The 25,372-nt window shown below is 43.6% G+C and overlaps 1 protein-coding gene across 2 annotated transcripts in view; it reads right to left on the bottom strand.

Moving 5' to 3' along the window:
- tafa4b (TAFA chemokine like family member 4b) overlaps positions 1 to 25,372 on the bottom strand; it is a 134,003-nt gene that overhangs the window by 29,171 nt on the left and 79,460 nt on the right. The window contains exon 1 of one of the 2 annotated variants that reach the window (XR_011357441.1): positions 3,859 to 3,947. The exons of the other annotated variant lie outside the window; for it this stretch is intronic. The gene's annotated coding sequence lies outside the window, so the exon portion shown is untranslated. Of the gene's footprint in view, positions 1 to 3,858; positions 3,948 to 25,372 lie in introns of those variants that run through there. 2 annotated transcript variants of the gene reach the window in all.

The following is a 25,372-nucleotide window of genomic DNA, read 5'->3' as shown; positions in this document are numbered from 1 at the left end:
ATTTCTGCATGTAATCTGTCAACACCCAGACATGAGTCCAACTTCCAAGTAACTCCACAACACTTTCTTGCCACCATCAATACTATTTTCACAAACTTCCCTTGATTTTGTGAAAGTTTCAGTTTGGGGCTTGCCCCTTCCACATTCCCTACTAAAAATAGATCAGGATTTTGTGGGTATGAAATACCAGTAATTTGTTCTAATAATTACCCTACTTTCACCCAAAAAGGTCTCACATTCAGGCACGTCCATGTAGAGTGCATAAAAGTACCTTCTTGTTTCTTTGGCTTGGCTTCGCGGACGAAGATTTATGGAGGGGTAATGTCCACGTCAGCTGCAGGCTAACACTTATTTGATAAATCCGATTTTATTTTATGCAACTTATATGGTGTGATGTATAATTGATGCATAAAGTTATATTGTGCTAATCTATATCATACATTGATTGCATTGGACATACAATCTCTGCACAAATCCATCGATGTTTGTTCATCTATCGTAATACCAAATCTTGTTCCTATTTCAGTTCCTGTTCCTATAAAGTCCAAAGTCCAGGTTTACAAGTTACTCTTTGTAGTAGAAGGTACATTGCAGAGGAAAATTTCTGTTCTGTCCCTCATCTAATAAACATTTCTACTTCACTGCATTAGGTAACAATCTCTCTGATTCTAACAAAAATCTTTTTATTCGAAAATAGCAAAAAAGCATATTTCTAGATATTCCGTACTTGTCCCTCATTTAAGTGAAGGACATTAATTGTCCTTGTCCATAACAGTCTTCAATAACTCCTTTATCGGACCACAATTTCAAGAATTTGTTATCTCACGGAAAGGTATTAAACTGTTCTGAAACAAAGGGGTACAAGGTGATATACCTCCTTTAGATCCAATTTCCCCATCTATCTTACCCCAGATATCTATTAAATGCTTCAGTAGAGGTGAGTCTTTAATTCCTGTCATCAATCTTGCATTCCATTTGTAGAAAAAGGTTGCAGCTGACTTTTATGCAATCTTCCCCAGTTCTAAATTAGCCTCTCCTTCAATAAATTGCATTTGAGCTCCTCTATAATAATTGTAGAAATTTGCAAGTTGTAATCCCCATAATTCATATTTTCATGTTAATTTCTGCATCAATATGCGAGACGTTTTACCTTTTCATAAAAATTTTCAAACCCATTTATTGAGTTCCTTAAAATATTTCTGAGGTATTGAGATGGGTAATGTCTGGAAAAGATATTGAATTCTTGGGAAAATCTTCATCTTTATAGTTAACTCTCCTATTAAAGTAATAGGTAATGTCATCCAATTTTTAAAATCTTCTTCAACTAGCACCATCACCCCTGAAATATTAACTGCACTCGCTTCCCTTCCCTGATACTCTTTGATACCAGGCACACTACTAAGGTCTTTCACAGTGAAAACTGATGTAAAATACTTATTTGGTTCCTCTGTCATCTCCCATTATTATTTCTCTGGCATCATTTTCTAGTGGTCCTACATCTACTCTCAATTCTGGTTCACTCTTTATCTTCTTCTGGCTATCCATCCATAGGTTGATGATGGTTCTCTTCAGTCAGTTTATGGGGTTTGACATGAGGATACCCCACTCCTCAGAAAGGAACAGTGTGTGCATGAATGGATTTAGGTGAATAGGGGTTGCATAGGTCCAGACCCACCCTTTTAACATCCCCTCCCGGATCCAGCGGCATGGTGAGGTCCAAGATGACTGGGGGGGAAGTTCTGTTGCAGTGAATGACCAGACCAAGCCTTGATGCAAAAGATGCCCTTTCCGCGCTTCACGGCATGTGTTTTCTAGATGGCCATTGACACTACAAGAGGGTTTGTCTGCCATTTGACAGGTCTTGGTTAGTGACTGATGGAAGTACATCAGATGTGGATGTCCTGGAACAACAAATCTCTCTGAAAATCAAGAACCTTCCTAAGTGATAACCATCTACCTTTCGAGCACCAAAGCCTGGTGAACTTTATAAATGTTAAATTCTATGCACAATATAAGAATTGCCTGCAACCAGTGAAATTGGTGGAATGAGAAATGAGATTGGACTGTGAACCAAAGACCTTCTCTGAACTTACATACATATTACATACACATAATTAGAAGGGGGTTAAGTTAGGTTATGTAAGTCAATAGAGTTAAAGTTAAAGTGTGATTCTATTTTCATGTTTAAAGATAATTAAGAGCAACTTTTATTTAAGTAACCATTTGCCTTGGTGAATATCTACCGCTGCTGGGTTTTGGGATCCTCTGGGCTCATAACACAGTACTTGAAGAGGTTTTGTATTCTCTGATATTATTTGCTATCCTACATTCAAACCATCTTTTTCTTCCTTATAATTTTTTAGTTACCTTCATAATCCTCTACTTTCCAACAATTATTGCTTCCTTGTATGCCCTTTTGCTTTTGTGTTGGCGTTGACTTCTCTTGTCAGCCACAGTTGTGACATTTTTTTTTCCATTTGAATATTTCCTCTTTTTTTGGTATCTTTATATCCTGCACCTTCCTTATGTATGTAGAAACTTCCTCCATTGGTTCCTTGGGCCTTCCCTATTAGTGCCCCCTTTCATTCCACTTTGGCCAGTTCCTCTCTCATGCCACTAATTCCCTTTCCTCTACTGAAATACCAACACTTCTGACTTCAGTTTCTTCTTGTTAAATCTCAAATTGAACTCATTTCTGTTGCGATCACTCCCTGTGAAATGGAGGATTATCCAACAGGTCGGATAGGAAACTGCTCCAAACATGTGCTTCCTCCTGGAGGGTTATCTGACCAGGCAAGTCAGAAGTCACTTCGCCTGTCAATCAAGGCTCAGATGGCCTCAGGTAAGAGCATACACCTTGCTATCAACTCCTTTAATTGCACACACCTTCCCATTGCCCACCCCTCCCTCTCCACAAATATTGCCTATTTTGGGCATAACTGAGCTGGCCTCTCTACCCAGCCGCTGTATAATGTCCAACACATGGAGAATCTCTTCCTCTTCCTGAGGAATGAACCCTTGCTCCACACCAAGTGAAGCATCATAGGTGATGCCCATTGAAGAGTGGGGAGCTATAGTTGGTGCATACCTATAGGACTGTTGTAATTTATCCTTTATTATAATCTTGAAATACATTTGCAATCAACACTGGTGCTGTGCCTGCCAGTTACCAAGGGGTGACGGATATCGTTTTTATTCTGCTATCTGAGAATATCACAGATTGTAATGTCTCAGAAGTTTAAATGTGTCCACTGCATGTGATCTGTCTGGGATCTGTGTGTGAGTGAATGTGACCCCTTTTGAGAGTCTTCCCCCTCCCCCCCCCCCCCCACCACGCGTTAACAAAGACTTTTTCTTTGTAATTAATCTGTGTTCAGTCATTATTTCTCAGACATGCTAAACTTGTTCTCACCATCACACTGCCCCCTAATGGTTCCTTTAAGATCTCTAATCACCTCTGGTACATTAAACAACAACTAATTCAGTACAGCCAGTATTTGAGAGGGCTCAGCTTCCAGCTATTCTAAAAAGCCACCTCGTAGGCTTTCTACAAATTCTCTCTTGAGATCCGGCCCCAACCTGCTTTTGCCAAAATACTTACATATTAAAATCCCCCCCATGACTACCATAGCATTGCCCTTCTTACATGCCTTTTCATTGAGTGTACCTTATACTTCTGTCAAAGTACACCAACTTTTGGTGGATGGGACTTTTCTTACTCCCAACCCAATCCATTTCCACCCCAAAATAACTCAAGAGCTCTTACCAAAAATAACTATTACTTTGACGATAGGTCTTTTCATAGCTGGGCTCCACATGGAGGCTAGCTTAAAAGCCGAATGAAAAGGTATTTCTTACCTTTTCATGCAGGCCCAAAAAAGCCTGCTCTGATGTCCCCTTTCAACCTGGAGGAAGCTGGGCATTGATGCGGCTTTCAGGAGGTGTGGCTACTGGTGCCAATGATGTCATACATATGTGCGAACAATGGCCAACTTCATTACCCATAATCCCCCATGCAGCTGGAACTACTCTGCGTTTCCAAGAACTGTTCCAGCTGCATGGGGGATTATGTCACATATGCAGCTGCTGGCACCTATGAGTGGCCCCAATCACTAAAGTGGCCCAGAGAGGTGCCGGAGGCCAGAGCGGCCGGTGAGGCTGTCACAGCCCACCCTGGCCGCCCCAGCCACCCCTCTGACAGCCCGGCCCCTGCTGCCCTGATGGCCCCCACTGGCCGCTCATGCCCTGAGGGTGTCATGGAGAGCAAGGGGTGAGTGAGATGGGTCGTGGGCTGATTACATCACCACAATGTTATCAACCCACCCCTAGCCAGCCGCTTGCAGAGGCAATGCATTCATGCTAGGTGGGGGAGCACTGCACTCCACCGCTGACCCTTCCCCCAAGAGGGATTGTAGTCAGTGCCTTGGAGCTGACCAGAGTGCATTCATGGAGGTAAGTCTCCCGAGGTAAGCACAGAGAATCTCTGCCTTTAAACTCAGGCTGTTTGGCTGTTTGAAAGGGCCTAATGTTTCAACATATGGTGGAATATTCAAATGGTTGAATAATAGTGTCTCTCTACATTCACTGCAGATGTTCAAAATGTTCAGTGCAAGCCTCATCAAGTTTTATAGCAAATTAACAAGAATAATAAAAGGCTCATGGATTATTTTACAAACTAATTGCATGATATTTCTTTACTTTTAAGCGCTTTGACTTGAAGTAACAGGCAAGTTATACCACATCCTCTCAGCCACACAAAGACCTAATGTATGGTAAAATTCCAAGTGAAAGGAATAAGTTTTCTCCGATAAAGCTTTCCTTTCTTCTTGAAATGCCTTCAACTCAAATGCATTCAGCATGTCAGGCAGAATTCAAGGCGAGAAATGCAGTCAGCATTTCAGGTTAGAACCCTTTGTCTTGATAAATGGTCCCAACACAAAATGTTGACACTCCATTTCTCGCCATAGATGCTCCTTGACTCACTGAACCCCACCAGCTTTTCCTCATTGCTCAAAAGTCCAGCATCTACAATTCTTGTGTTTTGTAACATATATTGTTCAGTGCAGGTTGTCCAAGGAGGAGATGGTGGGAGTTCTTGAACACTGTCGTCCTTGTGATATATTTATAATGGTATTAGACAGGGAATTCCAACAAAGAAAAGATTACATCTGTAATATTGTAAAAACTCAGAAAATGAAGAAGGACTCAGACCTAATATGTCGATATAGCTTTACCTGCTATGGATGTCAAGCGACCTGCTAAATTCTTCAGGTATTTTTGTATTTTTACTATCTCAGATCAAGTTCATGGCATACTTAGGAGGAAGGGTGAGCAGCCAAATGTCATAGTCCATGAAGGGACCAATGACGTGGCTAGGAAAGGTGATGTGGTCCTGCAAAGAGAGTTCAGAGAATTGGTCACCAAGTTGAAGGTCAGGACCTCCAGGGTTGTGATCTCAGGATTGTTACCTGTGACACGCGCAAGTGAGGTTAGAAATAGGAGGTTAATGCAGCTAAAAGTAAAGGTTCCATTATTGTCGTGTAATACTACATTTAGAATTTGTGGTGAAACCACTATTTTGTATGTAAATGATATGACCTTTTATGTTTGACTCTGCTCTCACTGGCCGGCTCGTGACTCCTCCCCTTTATCCCCCATAAAGGCTGTCATGCCACAACCCTGCCCCCAGTTCGAGTCCGGGTAAGTGTGGGCCAGCAACACAAGGGATGCTGTCCGTCTCTTGCTAATAAAGCCTTCAGTTCCGGTAACATCAGTCTTTGCTAAATTGATTGTGCATCAATTTTATTAGCAAGACTTTGTTTCTTCAGAACATGGACAAATATTTGAAGCTGGACCGTCTACAGATTGACTCGAGAGAACCCAATGCAGCCAACAAATTCACACTCTGGTGCCGCTGTTTCGAAAGATTTCTCGCAGCCTCTGAAGCCGTGATCCAGGACGACAAAGACAAGCTCCACCTGCTGTTTTCATATATCAGGCACCGAGTCTGCTGGATGGTCCGGGATTGCCAAGCCCACGGAGAAGCCATGGACACCCTAAAAGACCAGTACAAGGTACAGGTGAATGAAGTCTATGCACAGCACATACTCCACTCATGCAGGCAGTGGCCCGGGAAAACCTTCAATGACTTTGTCAGGGCCCTGCAGGAGTTTGCGAAGGACTGCAACTGCCAGGCTGTGAGTACTGAACAGTACCCACAGCTGCTGATCAGAGATACCTGTGTAGCAAGCGTTCACTCTGATTACGTAAGGCTGAGCCTACTCGAGCAGAAAAGACTGAGCCTACCTCAAGCAATCGAACTGGCAAACACCCTGGAAGTAGCCATTCACCCAGCGAAAACGCGACCGCCTAAAAGGGGACACAGGTGCCACCATCTTGGGAGACAGAATCGCAAACCCCCTCCTGACCCGAGCTGACGACAACAGCTGTCATCAACCACCCAAAGTGCTATTTCTGTGGGCAGGGCAAGCTCCCAAGGAAATGCTGCCCTGCCAGAGGATGCTGTCTGCTCCAACTGCGGGAAGAAGGGACACTTCACGGAAGTCTGCAAGTCTAAGCAAGCTCCCAAACCCTGCAGTGCCACATGTGAATGGAGGCTGCCATCTTTAATACAGTCACTTCTGCCGCCACTTCCAGGCACCTGGAACACTTGCACATGTGTGCCATTTTCTAAGAGACCCTTTTGGAGTCACGAATGGGATATCCATTTTCCAAAGGGAGATGGCTCAGATGGTGGGCGAACATGGGTTGCAAGCCATCACCATCTGCAGCCAATGACCAGCAGGACCATGTTGAAAATCTCCAAAAATTCCTCCATACCACAAAATGCCTCAATCTGAAGTACAGCACAAGTAAGTGTATCTTCAGCACACGTCACCTGGCTATACTAGGCTGCATTGTGGAGAATGGAGCAATCAACCCCAACCCTGACCCTGACTACATGCACCCCCCATTAGAACTTCCACCCCCCACCCCCACTTCCTCAAGGCCCTGAAAAGGTATCTGGAGTTTTTCTCTTATTAAGCTCAGTGGGTTCCCAGCTACACAGAGAGGCCCATCCCCTCATCAGGGCCACTGTTTTCCCCCTGTCGGCAAAAGCCCACAAGGCATTCAACTGTATCAAAGCTGACATCGCAAAGGCTACAATGCATGCAGTGGTCGAATCCATCCCATTCGGACTTTGCCCTGGTCGCCACACTTAACCAGATGGGCAGGCCAGTGGTGTTTTCTTCACATACCCTCCAAGGCCCCAAGATCCAACACTCTTCCATCGAGAAAGAGGCCCAGGTTATCGTCGAAGCAGCGGGTAAAATCAGAAATGACAAAATCCTGAGGTGGAGAAGTGAGCTCTCCACCTACAACTATAACTAGCCCGTAAATCTCAATGAGCCTCCTGTTGCCCTGTCTCGAGAGATATGCCAGTGCCAGATGGACAGGTTGCAGGCACGGCATGATGGCCTCTGCCACCCCAGGATCACCCATTTTTTTCAATTCATCAAGGCCCATTATCTCCCCTACTTCATTGAGGACATCTGGATGCTGTCCAAAAATTGCTGAGTCTGCGTGGAGTGCAAACCGTGCTTCTACCAGCCCGACAGGTCACACCTGATCAAGGCCACTCGCCCCTACCTTCCATGATTTGCAACATGTACTTCATCAACATCATCGATGAGTACTTGCGGTTCCCTTTTGCCATCTCCTGCTTGGACATGATCACAGCTATCATCATAAAGGTTCTGAACAATCCGTTCAACATTTTTTGGATACCCCTTCTATGTCCATAGCAATAGGAGTTCATCCTTCGTGAGTGATGAGCTGCACCAATATTTGCTGCCCAGGGCATTGCCTCTAGCCGGACCACCAGCTATAACCCCAAAGGGAATGACCAGGCAGAGCATGAGAATGACATGGTCTGGAAGGCGGTACTACTGGCCTTAAAATCCAAGGGACTCCCCATCCCCCACTGGCAAGAAGTCCTCCCAGAGGCCCTCCACAATACCTAGTCCCTCCTGTGTATGGCCACCAATGAGACACCTCATGAGAGACTCTTTACATTCCGCAGGAGATCAGAGTCAGGAACTACCTTACCCACCTGGCTGACATTCCCCAGGCTTGTCCTACTTTGCAACACATGAGGACCCATAAATCTGACCCTCTGGTCGAGAGGGTCCAGTTGCTCCACACTAATCCACAGTACACCTACGTGGCATTCCTGGATGGACACGAGGATACACTATCCATCCAGGACCTAGCACACATGGGAGCATCTGGGACCCCCCCCCCCACTTCAACCAGGCAACAGGTATGCTGCCCCAGCTCTCCATGGCCTCAGATCCCTACCTCCACCATCTTGGCCAATCCGCCAGCTGACACAAACGCACCCACACACCTCGCCCCCCCCCATCTCAACCAAGCACCCCAGCCTGGCCAACCAAGATGGAGCAGCCACAGCTAACGGAGATCACCACAGATCCCCAGACATGGGCACACTGGTCACAACACCAAAGGACATTGCTGCACAGACTGAATTTATGAGAGCACCTGACTGCACTACACCCCCCCCCCCCACTCCGGAACTTGTTTTTGAAAAGTGGGGTGAATGTGGTGAAACCATTATTGTGTGTGTATATGACCTTTTATGCGTGTCCTCGCTCACTGGCCAGCTCGTGACTCCTCCCCTTTATCCCCCATAAAAGCTGTCATGTCACAACCCTGCCCCAAGTTCGAGCCCGGGTCAGTGTGGGCCAGCAAAACAAGGGATGCTGTCCATCTCTTGCTAACAAAAAGCCTTCAGTTCCAGTAACTTCAGTCTTTGCATAATTGATCATGCATCAGAATGTAACTTGTATGAAATTCTTCAACTTTGTCTACCTTAAGGAATACAGAGATTTTGTCAAATGCCCCTCACAGAAATGAAGCCCCAGTGAGGAACAAACTCACGACTCCTGGTTTACAAGACCAGTGCTCCAACCACTGAGCTATCGGACTTAACACATGGCTAAAGATATGATGAATGAGGGAGGGCTTCAGGTTTCTGGATCATTGGGTTCTCTTCCAGGGAAGGTGGGGCCTGTTCTGATGGGACGGTTTGCATCTGAACTCGAGGGGGAATAACATCCTTGTGGGAAGGTTTGCTGGGGCTGCGGGTTTAAACTATATTTGCAGGTGATGAGTGCCAGAGCAGATAGAGTGGAGGATGTGAAATGATGTGAAAATTGCACGTGACATGAAAAGACAAAGGGTATGTGGTAAAAATGTTCTCAGCTGCTTCCATTTCAATGAAAAAAATATTGTAGGGGAGGCAGATGACCTTGGTGCATAAATAGGCGCATGGAATTATGACATGTAGCCATTAGTGAAACTTAGTTGCAGGAAGGGCAGAACTAGCAGCTCAATGTTCCAGGTTTCCGATGTTTCAGACTCAATAGGACAAAAGGGATGAGAGGGGGAAGAGTGGCATTGCTCGTTTGGGAAAATATCACAGCTATGCTAAGGCTGGACAGACCAGAGGGCTTGTCCACTGAGGCTATCTGCGTGGAGCTAAAGAACAGGAAAAGTATGACCATACTCATGGGATTGTATTATAGACCATCCAATTGTAAACGAGAATTGGAGGAGTAAATCTGTAGAATGATAGCAGATAGCTGCAGAAAACATCTTGGTGTAATAGAAGATTTTAACTTTCCACATATTGGGTGGGACTCCCATACTGTAAAAGGGCCAGATGGCTTGAAATTTGTCCAGTGTGTTCAGGAAAGTTTTCTGAATTAATTATATAGAGGTTCCAATTATAAGAGAGTATAATACCAGATCTTCTATTAGGGAACAAGACAGGTGACAGAAGTATGGGTAGAGGAACATTTTGTGTCCAGTGATCATAATGCCATTAGTTTCAAGTTAATTATGGATGGAGAAGGATAGGTCTGTGGAGAGCTCGCCATATAATACGATCTTGGGAAGGCGATGGTCCTCCATTCTGGAGACGTGACCCATCCAGCGCAGCTGGATCTTCAGCAGCGTGGACTCAATGCTGTCGACCTCTGCCATCTCGAGTACCTCGACGTTAGGGGTGTGAGCGCTCCAATGGATGTTGAGGATGGAGCGGAGACAACGCTGGTGGAAGCGTTCTAGGAGCCGTAGGTGGTGCCGGTAGAGGACCCATGATTCGGAGCCGAACAGGAGTGTGGGTATGACAACGGCTCTGTATACGCTTATCTTTGTGAGGTTTTTCAGTTGGTTGTTTTTCCAGACTCTTTTGTGTAGTCTTCCAAAGGCGCTATTTGCCTTGGCGAGTCTGTTGTCTATCTCATTGTCGATCCTTGCATCTGCCACCGTGACAGAGGTGCACCAAAGAAAAGGTACAAGGACTGCCTAAAGAAATCTCTTGGTGCCTGCCACATTGACCACCGCCAGTGGGCTGATAACGCCTCAAACCGTGCATCTTGGCGCCTCACAGTTTGGCGGGCAGCAGCCTCCTTTGAAGAAGACCGCAGAGCCCACCTCACTGACAAAAGGCAAAGGAGGAAAAACCCAACACCCAACCCCAACCAACCAATTTTCCCTTGCAACCGCTGCAATCGTGTCTGCCTGTCCCGCATCGGACTGGTCAGCCACAAACGAGCCTGCAGCTGACGTGGACTTTTTTACCCCCTCCATAAATCTTCGTCCGCGAAGCCAAGCCAAAGAAAGAGGATAGGTCTGGTCCTTGGGTTGAGATTTTAAACTGGAGAAAGGCCAATCTAAAATGCATGGATTCAGATAAGATGTTTTATGGCAAGGATGTGTAAGGTAAGCGGAAGACCTTCTAAAGGTGAAATTTTGAGAATAAGAGTTTGCATGGACCTTTCAGGATTAAAGAAAAAGATGACAGGCATAGGGATCCTTGGTTTTTGAGCAATATTGGAGATATGGTTCGGAAGAAAAGAGAGGTGTATAACAAGAAAAGGCAACGTGGAGCAAAAGAGGTACTTGAGGAGTATAAAAAAATGCAAGAAAAACCTTAAGAAAGAAATCAGGGTGGCTAAAAGAAGACAATGCTTTGGCAGACAATATGAAGGAAAATCCTAAGGGTTTCTAAAGGTATATTAAGAGCAAAAGGATAGTAAGGTACAAAATTGGTCCCCTTAAAGATCAGGGTGGTCGGATTTGTATGGAGCTAAAAGACATGGGGAGATTTTAAATATTTTTTTACCATCAGTATTCATTTGGAAAAAGAGCACAGAGTCATGGTAAGTAAGGAAAACAAGCAGTGAAGTCATGGAACCTGGACAGATTAAAGAGGAGGAAGCGCTTGCTGTCTTAAAACAAGTAAAAGTGGATAAATCTCCAAGGCTTGACAAGAATTTCCCTCAGGCCTTGAGAGACGCAAGTGTATAAATTGTAGGGAATTTGGCAGAAATATTTGAATTGTCCTTTGCAACAAGTGTGGTGGTAGATGATTGGAGGGCAGCTCATGTGTTTTGTAATTTTAAAAAGGCTCCAAATGCAACTCTGGAAAGTAGTAGGAAAATTAACTGGAGATTCGATATTCTGGTAGACTCTGACTTATGATAAGGTTCCAATCCAAGGGACACATCGTAAGTTGGAATTATTTTAAGTTAAGTTGAAACAATACCGCACTCTACCATTTTTTTTTTTAATTTAAATGGTGAAAACTTTTCTTACAACACAATTTAAACTGAAAAAAACATTACTGCATGCACACTAGCATTTTGTAATTTAAATTTTATGTAGACGGTGAAAACTTTTATTATAATACAATTTGACATGACACGAATGTGAAGCGACACAACTCTGACATGACACAAATTTGACGCAACCCGAATTGTATGCGATGCAATGTAAACTTTTATGCAACCTGATTCTGACGTGACTCAACTCTGATGCGACACAAATTTTACATGATGGCTGGTTTGCTGTATAGTACTGTACAGTGCACTCATGATGGTTGGCGCATGCTGAAGGCTACTCTTGTGCAGTGCTGTAATTGCTCAGCATTGCTTCTCTGCAATGCATAGTGTGTGGGGCAACATCGTAATTTGAAATGAAAAGTACCAGAATGTGACTATCATAACCTTGAAATATCGCAAGTTGGGACATCATAAGTCAAGCTCTATCTGTACGAGTATTTGGATAGCCAGCGACTAATTAGTGATAGTCAACATGGCTTTGTGCGTGGTAGGTCACATTTTACCAATCTAATAGAGGTCTTTAAGGAGGTTACCAGGCAAGTTGATAAAGGAAATGCTGTGCATGTTGTCTATGTGGACTTTAGTAAGGCCTTTGATAAGGTCCCGGTTAGTCAGGAAAGTTCAGAAGCTTAGGTAGTAAAATGTATTTGACATTGGCTCTACGGGAGAAGCCATAGAGTGGTGATGGATGGTTGCTTCTCAGACTGGAGGCCAAAGACTGGTGGTGGGCCTCAGGGATCAGTGCTTGGGACCATTGTTTTTTATTATCTATATCAATGAGTAGATGATAATGTGGTAAACTGGATCAGCAAGTTTGCTGATGACACAAAGATTAGAGCCATTGTGGACAGCGAAGAAGGTTTTCAAAGCTTGCAGAGGGATTAGGACCAGCTGGAAAAATGGGCTAAAAAATGGTGAGAGGTGTTGCACATTGGAAGGACAAACATGGTAAATGGTAGGGCACTGAGGAATATGGTAGTACAGAGGGATCTGGGAATATAGATACATAGTTCCCTGAAAGTGGTGTCACGTGTAGTTAGGGGTGTAAAGAGAGCTTTTAGCAGATTGGCCTTCATAAATCAAAGTATTGATTATTGGTGTTTGAATGTTATGGAAAAGTTGTATAAGACATTGGTGAGGCCATATTTGGAGTGTTGTCTGCAGTTTTGGTCACCTAACCTCAGGAAATATATCAATAAGTTAGAAAGACTTCAGAGAAGATTTAATAGGATGTTGTCTGGACTTCAGGAACTGAGTTACAGGGAAAGGTGAAACAGGTTAAGTCTTTATTCCCTGGAGCAGGGGAGATTTGATGGACGTATTTAAAATTATGAGGGGGATAGACAGAGTAAATGTAGGTAGACTTTCCCCACTGAGATGCAAACCAGAGGACATGGATTAAGGGTGAAAAGGGAAAGGTTTAGGGGTAACATAAATAGAAACTTCTTCACACAGAGAGTGGTGGCAATATGGAAGGAGCTGCCAACTTAGGGGGTGAATTCAGGCTCAACTTTAATATTTAGTAAGAATTTGAAAGGTACATGGATAGGGGTGGGGGGAATATAGAGGGCTAATGACTGTTTGCAGGTCAATGGGACAGCAGAAAAATACTTTGACACAGACGAGAAGGGCTAGTTTATATGCTGTAATGTTCTATGGTTTCTACTTCAATCAAAACGTCTGCAAACCTTCATGTTTCACAGTTTGGATATTGAGTAACTTGAAGCCCAATAGCTTACCTCTTTTTTTTGTTAATAAACACTGCAGGGGAGGGTGGTGCTATTGAAGCAATCCTGATATATTGCAGAAAAGCGTTATCTCCAATATTATACTGCATTGAGATTCAGGAGGTGATCATTTGCAGATCTCTTCCAAGTAGATTCTAAAGTTACAATGTACCATTTAAGTGATTGTATTTTTGGAGCCTTGTGCTCTAGTTCAAGCGTTCCTACATTAAGTCTGGATCACTCACAATTTAAAATCTATATTAGATAATATCAACACTCTTGTATGAATTGCAGTACATCATTAAAATAACATAAAACTCTGTTTTATGATTCAAACCCATTCCAGTTTATTCATATGGATAAAAAAAGTTTGCATAAAATCTGTTCATATCAGGTTTTCACGGTTGATGGCTTGCAGATGAATCTTGCTTGCATGTTGGGAGTATTTTATTATCATGCTTCTCCACACTAGGAACAATTTCACTGCCTTTTTAACACATCTGCAACAGGACAGCTCTAATTAACTCTGTGGCTGAAAGTGTTATGAGGTAAGAGACATTTGCACTGCTCTGGGAAGTAAAGCGTTGCTATGGTGAAATGCCAACCTTTAATAAACAGCAGTGCAATGAACTTTAATAAGGATGTGACAAAGCCATATCAAGTAACAATAACCTATTGTTAATGGCAGATATTTTGTGGTATCTTCATAATAGGGTTGTTTCATAATGTTTCAGTACATTTCAAGTACAGGTCCTAAATCTTCCCAAGTTTATGTTCAATGATGTAATATTTCAGCTCAAATTATTTCTCATGGCACTTTAAATAGGTTAATAACAAGCTATAGTTTAAATTTCTCAGACACTAGCAGAGTGAAATTATGGTTTAAATGCCCAAGTGTAAAATCATTATTTGGTCCATAAATAAGAAAGGAACATGACTGAGCTCAAAGTGACTTGCACAGGCTTATCTTAAAATAGTTGTAGATTTAGCCTGTTCTGGATTAAACAAAGTCGATTGCAAGTGGGAAGCTTAAATTAATCCTTCAAAGAGGCAGGTTTAACTTCTGCTTAGTTCTGTTTTTGAGGGAGCAAAAAGTATTTGGAATATCTAAACGAAGACTAACAGTGAGCAGCAGGGTCCCTTCTGTCATTTAAGAGAAGGTTGGATGTATACATAGAGGTGAGAGGGTTGGATGGATATTGGTAGAGAGTGGGAGGATTGAGCTAGTAGAGTTGTCCTAGTGAACCGGTGCGGACTCGAAAGGCCAACATGGCCTGTTTCCGCTCTGTAAATGGTTATATGGTTAATATATCTAAAATACACCTAGAAACATACACAATTTATTGTAAATACTAAATGATCTATTTTAAAAAATCCAGATTCCATTAAAAATTGTTGCTGCACAAATCAGCAGCTCTGATGTGAATCTGTCTGGAATACCCATCTTTCAGGACTTTTTTAAAAAGGGGGTCAAAATTCAGTTTATAGCTGTTACTAAAGGAAACTTCGATGGTACATCGGTCAACAGCAGCAGCTGATTTAGTGCTATTTTCCCAACAGTTGATGAATGTCATTGTAAGAGGACAATGTGAAAACTGCATCATTGTGTTTCATATTATGATCGGTGAGCACATATAATATAATATGGAGCACAAATTCAGTTTGATGGCATGGAACAGTCATCTCCTGATGAGTGGCTTACCCTCACATCGAAGTGGCACTCCATTCCTTTGCCGAGATGCAAGCCTTTATTATTTACAGCCTATCAAAGTCAACCTTAAAGGAAAGTCCATAAAATATTTTATCTGTGATCATGAAGAGAAATTACCTAACTAATTATATAACATACGTGATACCTTTTTACATTGCAATGCCCCATAAAATAATAACTACTCAAACAAAACTATGATTTACAGGTCTGGAATTATATTCTTTGTTACAGGAATAGAGAAAGCTGGTTTCCATTTTTCCGGAACCCTTATGAACCAAATATAAAAGATGGACCAATAGATCAGAAACATCTGGTTGAATTTTAACAATATCTTAGTGATGAAGTAATTCAGCAGACTCTTAGAGAATGATGCCAAATATGTTGTTACGTTGACAATCAGATTCAAAAACCAAGCTCGAAGTCTCAATGATAATTGTTGCAGCAAGTACCCTCACATTTTCCTTCTTGATCTGCCAGAAGCAATGTAAGCTGTGTGATGGATTAGGGATTGAGTAAAGAATAGGTTTGTTCTGCTGGTGGAATAATTAAATCAATCTCTGATGAAAACAAAAGATGCTTTGAGCACTCAGCAGATCTGGCAGCATTATGGAAAGGGAATCAAGTTTAATATTTCAGGTTAAAGACTGTCAGAATTGGAATGAAGAGATAATTTATTTTTAATTTTCTGAGAGTGTAGGGATAGGTAGGATAAAGGGAATATATTTGATAAAATTTATACAGTGCTGCCATGGTCAAAAACCATTGATGAAATTGATAAATTTAACCAGGGTAGTTAGAAAGCAATACTGCAAAGGAAATACAATAGGCGTGAACTGAAGAGCTACAAGAAATGTCCAGTGAACCAAGTTGGGCTGAGAGAGGCAGGCAGAGAGATGGATAAGCTACAAAATATCTGATACAAACTGAAAAAGCCAAGTTTTTGAATTTGAATTTGATATTGAGCCTAGAAATCTACAACATGCTCAAGGAGAGGACTACATTTAGAATGTAACATACATGAAGTGTCTACTGTAGGGTGGACAGAGAGTCACCAGGTACTCCAGTGCCCCTTGGTTTACAAGACCAGTGCTCTAACCACTGAGCTATCGGAGCCTCTGTAAATATTTAAGCAAGCTCCAAAACAGTAAGCATCTAGAATACACTGATTCAATTAGAAATTTTTAAAATTCCATTTTATATCCATTGGGTTTTACCTTTATAATCAAGTACTTAAACTTTATTAAAATAATATTGTTGGAGTATTTTGTATAGCTATTACATAAAATCAGTTATTTTAGAGGTCTTCCAAAATAAAAGGTTCAGCTTTCAAACTATATAGTCTAAATTATTCAGAGGGTGCCAAAAATCTTGGGTTATTACATTTGTTCATTATTTGTTCATTATAATCTTTGATTCAATAAGACAGACTCCAGCTCCATTTCAGATTTCTGCAGAAGATCAAGAAAATTGTAAGAAAGATAGGGGCCATTCTACCTATCATAGATGTGGCCTTCAGTGGTTCTTCATTTGGATCTAATTCCATTTTCATGACTTTATATTACTTTCTTTCCAAGATTTTTGCATTGCCATTTTAAAAGTTGTTGGTGGCCAGGAATATTGCCCAGTTATTCCTCATATCCAAAAGGCAGATAATCACCTTGGACAGAATAGATGAGGGTCCATTTCTGTGCTGCATGTATTTATGATTGTACAACTCCACTGATACAATACTAGCACAGTGGGACCACAATACACCTGGAAAACTGGGACTGGGGTTTAATCTGAGCCACAGTGGAATACAATTTTTGCTGTATTGATGATTTGGTCCATTTTATAAATCTTACTCTTTGCAAATAAAACTGGAATTCCCTTTCCCCTTGGTTTCACTCCCCTCTACAGCTTACACCCTCATTCCCCATTATCCACACAACAATCTCATTAGAATTAATACTAAACCTCATCACCAATACAATTCCCAGTGACTGTGTAAGCCCCATCTTTCTGCATGCAAGACTCTTGCTGTTGTACATCTCTCATCAGTGCACTTCCTTCCACTTAGTATTTTGATCTCCACTGCAGCAGCTCACCGCCATGTTTTCAGCTGGCAGCATTCTTAACCTGTATCAATAGGTTACGGGTTGAAGTCTCACTCTACAGCCTTGAGCAGTCACTTTGGTGACACAGTAAAGCAGGGTCAGAGGTAAGCCCAAGATCTTGTCCACTCACAGGAGGATGTAAAAGAACATGGCAATTACTAACTAATATTTATCTCTCCTTGAACATAACTGTTGTACATTTACTGTTTTATTTAAAACAATATTGCAGTATTCAAGAGCTTACTGTGAATTGTCTAGTTTTCATGTTTCCCACTGTACAAAAGTGACTGGAACAAGCTCTGGGGTGCACTGAGATGTTGACGGACAGTATCTCTCTTTTCTCTGATTTTCACCTCCACCTTTTCTTTATATCTTATTTCTCCTCATTGTTCTGGTTCCTAATTTGTGAACGTAAAATGTATCCATTCTTCTACCCATACATTTGAATCCATAAGAAATTCTACTTACTGTTACCGAGTTGGTAAGTGATCTGCTCTGATTGTACTGCACACACTATCCACCATGAACATATCCATTACCTACACCACCTTCGGATTTTATCCAAACCTCCCATCAATAAACTTCATTCTGATTCAATCCTTCAAATCCAATTTTGGTAATTATCTGGAGCTATTATTTCTAAATCAATTCTCTTCTCGACATTTATGGAAGCACACCTCACGTTTCTTCCTGTTATTATGAAAAGCCCAAGTTTCTCATACATTTGACACATAGATTCAATATTCTGCGTCAGTATATTAAACTTCTTTGCATATCAGTAACCAAAGTCCAGTACAGTGTCCAGGAGTGGTCTTATCCGACGCTAATACAGTTTGGGTAACCTTTCACCTGGCTTGTATTCCATTATTTTGATTGAATAATTCAGTATTCACCTGGTTTTATAACTAAAGCTGTGAACTGATGGACATGTAGTGGATCAGCTTCACCAAAACCTCTGAGTGTCTCAATGTTATTATTAGCATTACTCATTACTCATTTACCACATATGTAACCCATTTTGATTCTTTCCACGGCACTTGCATGGATCTGCAATTTCACCTTCTGTTGTCCTGCCCAACCATACATCTCATTTCTGATGCAAGACTTTGAGCTTTAACATTTACTCTTTTTTTCTCTCTCCAGAGATGTACCCCGATTCCTCACGCTTCCACAATTCTCAGTTTTTATCCTGAAATTGGAATTGTGTCTTCCAATCCCTCTGACCCTCCTGGTTTGGTATCAGAAGAATATGTAATCCATTTGAATTAAGCTTTTGAATACAAGGTAGTAATTGAATTATAAACCGCAGGGCTCCCATCACTAATTTCTATACTACACATTCTAATCACCATATGATCAGAGGGTTAGGGCAACGCTGTTTTGCAGTGCTAGTGACTGGAGTTCTAATGCAACACTGTCTATAATGAGTTTGTGCATTCTCTCCATGTCTGTGTGGGTTTCCTCCGGGTGCTCCAGTTTCCTCCCACTGCTCAAAAATGTACCAGGTTTGTAGGTCAACTGGGTGGCACAGGGACATGGGTCGAAAGAGCTGTTGCCGTGCTGTATGTCTAAATTTTTTAAATATGTAAAGGTGTTCTGAACATGCACTTGGGCATATCAATAGTTCTCTATCGTCTAATCAGCACGATTAAAGTTTTCATCCATGTCTCATTACTCATTTACCACATGTTACCCATTTTGATTCTTTCCATGGTACTTGCAACATTTTTTATGCTCTTCACTGCTGACAGCATACTTGGATTTCATATTTATTCTATTCTTATTTTCATGCCATTTCTTGAGGTACAGACAATATTGGTATTTCTGTATTATGAAAGAAATATCTATATGAGCTTTTCTCAATGATTCCGTCATTACAGTCTAATATTGCTCCAATTGTGGCAAGATGTGTTTTTAACTTGAAGAAATGTGGACTCAAAAAGAAAAGTATATCTGGAGGAAGTTCAAACATTTGAGGGGATTTGGAGAATATAAAATGGGATTTGTACAAGATGAATATAACTGGGTGCTTGGCCAACACAGGTGGTTGAGAGAACTATTTCTGTGCAATATAATTCTTTAACAATATATACACTTCTCAATTCATGAGTTAAAGACCCTAGGAAAATGAACTTCCTCCAGATTTTTTTTTTTGAGTCTTCTACCCTCCAAGCCTTCTGCTATGATGCCTGATATTTTTGGATTTTTCCTTAATTTTTTTTCCCTCTCAATCTCTTGACGTGGGCCATGCCCATTTGTGTTTCAAAAAAACAATGTACTGGAGAAATTCAGGGGTTTTCATGAGCATCCGTGGGATACCAGATAAGTGCATTTTCCGGTTGCCTGAAACTCTTACAATGTCAAACTAATACACCTGGATTAAGAATAAAGTTTAAAAGACAAAGATACTGTGCTGTATTTGTGGTGAATCACCACTAGCCTACTACAGGGGGCAACCTTTGTACCTGCAGAAGAGCATTGGAGGACAAGGAAACACCTGGTCGGCTGTCAATCAGCCGACCTGAATAGACCAAGCCCCACCCAGATGGTTGCCGGGATGTAAGCTAGATCCATCCCTTCGAAGCCAGTCTCAGAGCTTGCAACAGTATTCTCACAGCCAACTCTGTGGAAGTTTATGCTGAATAAAGCCTGTAGAACAGACTGTTTTGTGTGTTTGCTTCTGTTCAATAGTGCACCACAATTTATTCAACATAGAATTTGAAGCTGCTATGCAGAAGCTCCTGAGCGCGGAAGCCTCAAAGTCAACCCGCGCCATCCGGAAGCGCAGGCACGCTTCGAAATCTGGAAGCACACGGTCGAAGCAATCATCGAGGCAACATCCTTGGCTCCGACAGAAAAAGGCTCATTTTACTCTGCTTGGAGCTGGGTCCCCGAGCCTTCCCGGGATTCAAACACTGCACCAAGTACTCAGAAGCGATGAACACCCTAGAGACCATAAACCCCCCACAAACATGGACTTCGCAAGGTACCTTTTGAGTATTCGTGCCCAGTTGCCTGAAGAGACAGCCGAGTCCTACCTGGGTGCCCTACGTGAGTTAGCCCGGCTGTGTCTGGCAGAACCCCGGGTGAATGAAAAGGAGGTCGAAATATTGATCAGAGATGCCTACACCCAGGGTCTATATGCAAGAGCCGTCAGGCAGAAGCTGCTAGAGGACAATATCTACTCCCTGGCCAAAACAGTGGAGGTAGTCTGAACCCTGAAGGTAGCAGCCCTGCACATCGAAGTCTCGACTCCAGGCTTCCCTATCCCTCCTCGTGGTCAGCACAGACAGCAGTTGTGGCCCAAGACCAGATGGTGGATGAAAACATCAATATTGCGGGAGCCCCACGCCCTTGTAAGTACTGAGGGTCACGGTGTGGGTCTGATCGTTGATCATGCCAAAACTGCATGGCCAGAATCAGTACTGTTCAAGATGTGGAAGGAAAGGCCACTTCACCAAAGAATACCTTTCAAAGTCTGCCGGCAGCTCAGCAGCCCTCCTTTCCGGTCCTGGGCATGTGCGATGACCGGGCAACGCCATTGCCTTCGCAGCTACTTCTGGCCTCCCCAACCTCGGCAGCCTTACTTTCGGCCTCGCCGGCAATGAAAACTGCATGCACGCCATGCACCCGGACCAGCTCTCACCCTTACCACCTTGCTAAGTCGCCACTTCCGTGGACTACGATGACGTCGCTTCTGGTCCACAGAGTGACGTCACTTCTGCCGCCCGCGATTACATTATCCGCACAGACTGCTGATGGCACCCAGTGCAGCCGGGTAGGAAGGCCAGCCATGCCACTGATAGGCACCCCCATGCAGCGCCCTCATCTTGGGCCGGTCAAGCACAGGCACCACTCAGGCCCTCCCAGGCCTACAACGAACACAGCACCGATGATGATGATGATGTGGTCAACATGGGTGCTGACCAGGCCATCCTACTGATGGATCCCATGCCTCTGGATGCTGCTAATTGCCACCCACCGCACCCCACACCTACGGAGAGCATCACCGGTCAACACTCACCTCTCGCGATACCTGCAGAGGATGCCGCCGGCTGCAACTCGCCTCCACCATCGAGGAACGATGACTCGGACACTGAGATGGTCCTAGCAGCCACCACCCTGATCAGGGACATCTCTCATGGCCTCGGATGCTCCATGATGGACATCAAAATCAATGGGCAGGTAACAAAGTGCCTAATCGACTGTAGCAGCACCGAGAGCTTTACTCACCGAGCTTGGCCCACTTCCTAAAACTCAAAATCCACCGCATCACCTTCTCCAATGTCTTCGTTGCCCAAGACCGAACTATTAATACCCTCGGGCGCTGCTCTGCCAATCTGTCTGTGGTGGGGTGGGGGGGAAGACATACACTGTTTTCAGGCTCCTGGTCATACCCAAGCTCTGTGTCCCGATCCTCCTGGGCTTAGACTTTCAAAGCCATCTGCTGAGTATCACTCTTGCTTTCAGGGGTCCTTACCCCCACTCACTGTCCACAGCATGCCATCCAACCAGCCCAGGCCAACCTGTGGCTTCTCCACACTGCGTATTCTCCCTCCCACCCTCTTCTCATGCCTCACGCCAGACTGCAAGCCAATAGCCGCCAGAAGTAGGCGCTATTGCACCATGGACAGAGACTTCATCAGGGCAGAGGTGAGGTGGCTTCTGGCAGAAGGTGTCATAGAGCCCAGAAATAGCCCATGGAGATTCCAAGTCCTGGTGGTCAAAGGGGGAAGCAAGCCAAGAATGGTCATGGATTACAGCCAGACCATGAACTGGTAGACCCAGCTGGATGCCTACCCCTTACCGAGGATAGCTGACATGGTCAACGAGATAGCCCGCTACTGGGTCTTCTCCATAAATGACCTGAAGTTGGCCTTCATCAACTCCCCATCCACCCGCAGGACAAGCCTTACGCTGCCTTCGAGGTGGACAGGTGCCTTTACCAGTTCCGCTGAGTTCCATTTGGGGTCACGAACAAGGTCTCTGTCTTCCAGTGGTAGACCGACACAAGCTAAAGGTGACTTTCCCATACCTGGATAATGTCACCATCTGCATCCACAACCAGCAGGACCACGATGCCAACCTGGAGAAATTTCTCCGGATGGCCAAGGAACTGAACGTCACTTACAATGAAGAAAAGTGCATGTTCAGCACCACCTGTCTCGCCATCCTGGGGTACATCATGGCACATGTTGTCATCGGACCAGATCCAGAATGGATGCGCCCATTAATGGAGTTGCTTCTCCCCCCCACCACGCTCAAAGTCCTCCGCAGGTGCCTTGGCTTATTCTCCGACTACTCAGTGGATCCCAGCTTATACCATTTCATCAAGTCCCGAAACCTCCCGTACACAGTCAGGGATGTCAGGACCATGACCGAGGCATGCCGGATCTGCGCAGAATGCTAACCTCACTTCTTCCGCCTGCCCCAGGCTCATGTCATAAAGGCCACTCAGCCCTTTGAGCACCCCAGCATAGACTTCAAGGGCCTTCTGCCTTCCACAAATCAGAATGTCTATTTCCTTGCGGTCATAGCCAAGTACTCCTGCTTCCCTTTCGCCATCCCATGCCCAGACACCTCCACGGCCACCGTCATCAGGGCACTGACACAGATCTTCACCATGTTCGGCTACCCCGCATTTTATCCACAGTGACCGGGGGGGTCTAGCTTCATGAGTGAGGAACTGCACCAGTTCCTGACAGCAAGGGGCATCACAACCAGTCACATGACTAATTACAACCCAAGAGGAAATGGACAAGTGGAGCGCGAGAACGGGGTAGTCTGGAAGGCGGTCCTCCTGGCCCTTAAGTCTAAGGGGTGGTTGGTAGAGTACTGGCAGGACGCCCACCCCGAGGCACTCCATGCCATTAGGTCACTCCTGTGCACCTCTACCAACGAAACCCCTCACGAACGCCTGGATTTCCCCAGGAAATCGGTGACAGGAACATCTCTCCCAGCATGACTTGCGTCCCTGGGACCGGTGCTCCTGCGTAGACACGTGTGGGCACAAAAGGCCGAACCCCTGGATGAGCAAATGTACCTCCTACATGCGAATCATAACTAGACCTACATTAGGTTCAACAGTGGCAGGGAGGATACCGCCTCAGCCAGGGACATGGCACCAGCAGGAGCACCCACCACAGGACAACAGCATCCATCATCCCAGGACCATGCCAGCCTGACACACTCCACCGACCCTGGACAGCTATGGGACATCCAAGACCTCCCCGAGCACACAGGAACGAATCCACCCCACCCCCCCACCCATTCAACGTATCACACACACCTCAAATCCGACCCCCCTACTGCGCTGCACCATGCCAGTCACTCCAGCCCCCATCCCCAGCCTCCACTTACCCTTGCCGACCTGTGACCAGGAGCCAAACCTGTGACAGTCGCAGACTCCGATGGCCACCGGACCCGTCTAAACTTATACATAATGTATATATGTTTTGGGGCTCTGGTCGATCATGGACTGCAACCTCCCACCCCCCAGAAAGATTTTAAAGAAGAGAGTGAATGTGGTGCTACACCACTAGCCTATTGTAGGGGGCAACCTGTGTACCTTCAGAAGAGTACTGGAGGACAAGGCAACACCTGACTGGATGTCAATCAGCCAACCTGAATGGACCAAGTCCCACCCGATTGCCTGCCAATTACCCTCCAGGATATAAGCTAGATGTGTTTGTTTCTGTTCGATAGTGCACCACAGTATTTACATTGAACTAACTTCATTTGCATGAATCTATAAACCTTAAAACATTTTACTTTATTTTCAGTCACATTCTTTGAAAACATTTAACTGTTGATGAATCTGTAGGTTCCTCCCCCTCCATGGAGCCGCTTGAAGAATGAACAATGAGATCATAATTAATGCTCTCCCCCCCCCCCCCCCCAATTTATAGATAAATAATTACTAAAACTGAAAAAAGACTTACTAAGCAGGGATAAGGAGAAACTAAGAGAATCACCTCAATGGAGAGCAGCATCAACCAACTGTTCATCCTAGGCAACATCATTATATTCAAACAAAACTTTATTCAAACAGCTGCTATGAGCAAAGCACGACCAAGGCACTCCTCTGGCTGAATATTTGCTCACATCTTCAACAAAGGTTACTATTACAATTTTAAATTCTATTTAAAATTTTGTTTTCATTTATTTATTTTCCTCTTTTTTTTGTAGTTGCTCGAGGTTGTCAGTTGCTTGAATTACAGATATCAAGGGTTTCACTATATTTCGACATACAGGTCAGTAACAGGCCCTTCTAGCCCATGAGCCTGTGTAAAGGTTAAAACCTTGTGTTTTTGCTTTTTAGTAATTTTGTGGCTATCCCTTTAAGGATAAATATTGTTTGTAGTGTTACCATAGTTACTATGATGTCATATGTCATAATATCCATGTAGACTCGAAGCTGGCTTGCACTCTTCGAGGAATCATAACAGAGATGTAAGCTTTCGAGATACTTTTCTTTGAATTCATCTCATTTTATCTTATTTCATTTTAATCATCTTAATTTTGGTTTATCTGTTTAAAGTTGAATATCTTTATCATTATACAGTATGCTTTGTTTACTCAAGTTATGAAAATCTCAATGTGACTTTATGCATATGTTTATCTGTTTATATCAATGAATTAAAGCTACTTACAGCTGCAAATACAAAGTTTGGTTTATTGGAAATAAGATAGTATTTTGGAATATCATCACTTACGTTTCTGTGAAGATGACAGGTTTTGAAATTGGAGAATATGAGAACTTGGAAAGTGTCATCTATAGCCCGTGCACCCAAATAACCTAATTAACCTACAACCCACGTACATTTTGAGAGATGGGAGGAAACCGGAGCACCCAGAGAAAGCCACACAGATATGGGGAGAATGCTCAAACTCCTTGCAGACAGAGCTGGATTCAAACCCAGGTCGTTGGCATTGTAATAGCATTGCGCTGACTGCTATGCTAATCAATTTAAACAGGACTTAAAAGCAAATCAGTTTGGGAGCTGATCCAGACATCTGAAAAGGGTGCCACCAATTTAATTTTACACAAGTATTGAGTGGGGATTACAGACTAAAAAGAACCGATTTAAGAACATTTCTAATCCCCAAAACATGAGGAACCTGAAC

This window comes from Narcine bancroftii, chromosome 5 (assembly GCF_036971445.1).
Source record: "Narcine bancroftii isolate sNarBan1 chromosome 5, sNarBan1.hap1, whole genome shotgun sequence".
Lineage (NCBI taxonomy): Eukaryota > Metazoa > Chordata > Chondrichthyes > Torpediniformes > Narcinidae > Narcine > Narcine bancroftii.
The sequence above is the reverse complement of the archived record's forward strand: the minus strand, read 5'-3'. Positions and strand labels throughout refer to the sequence as shown.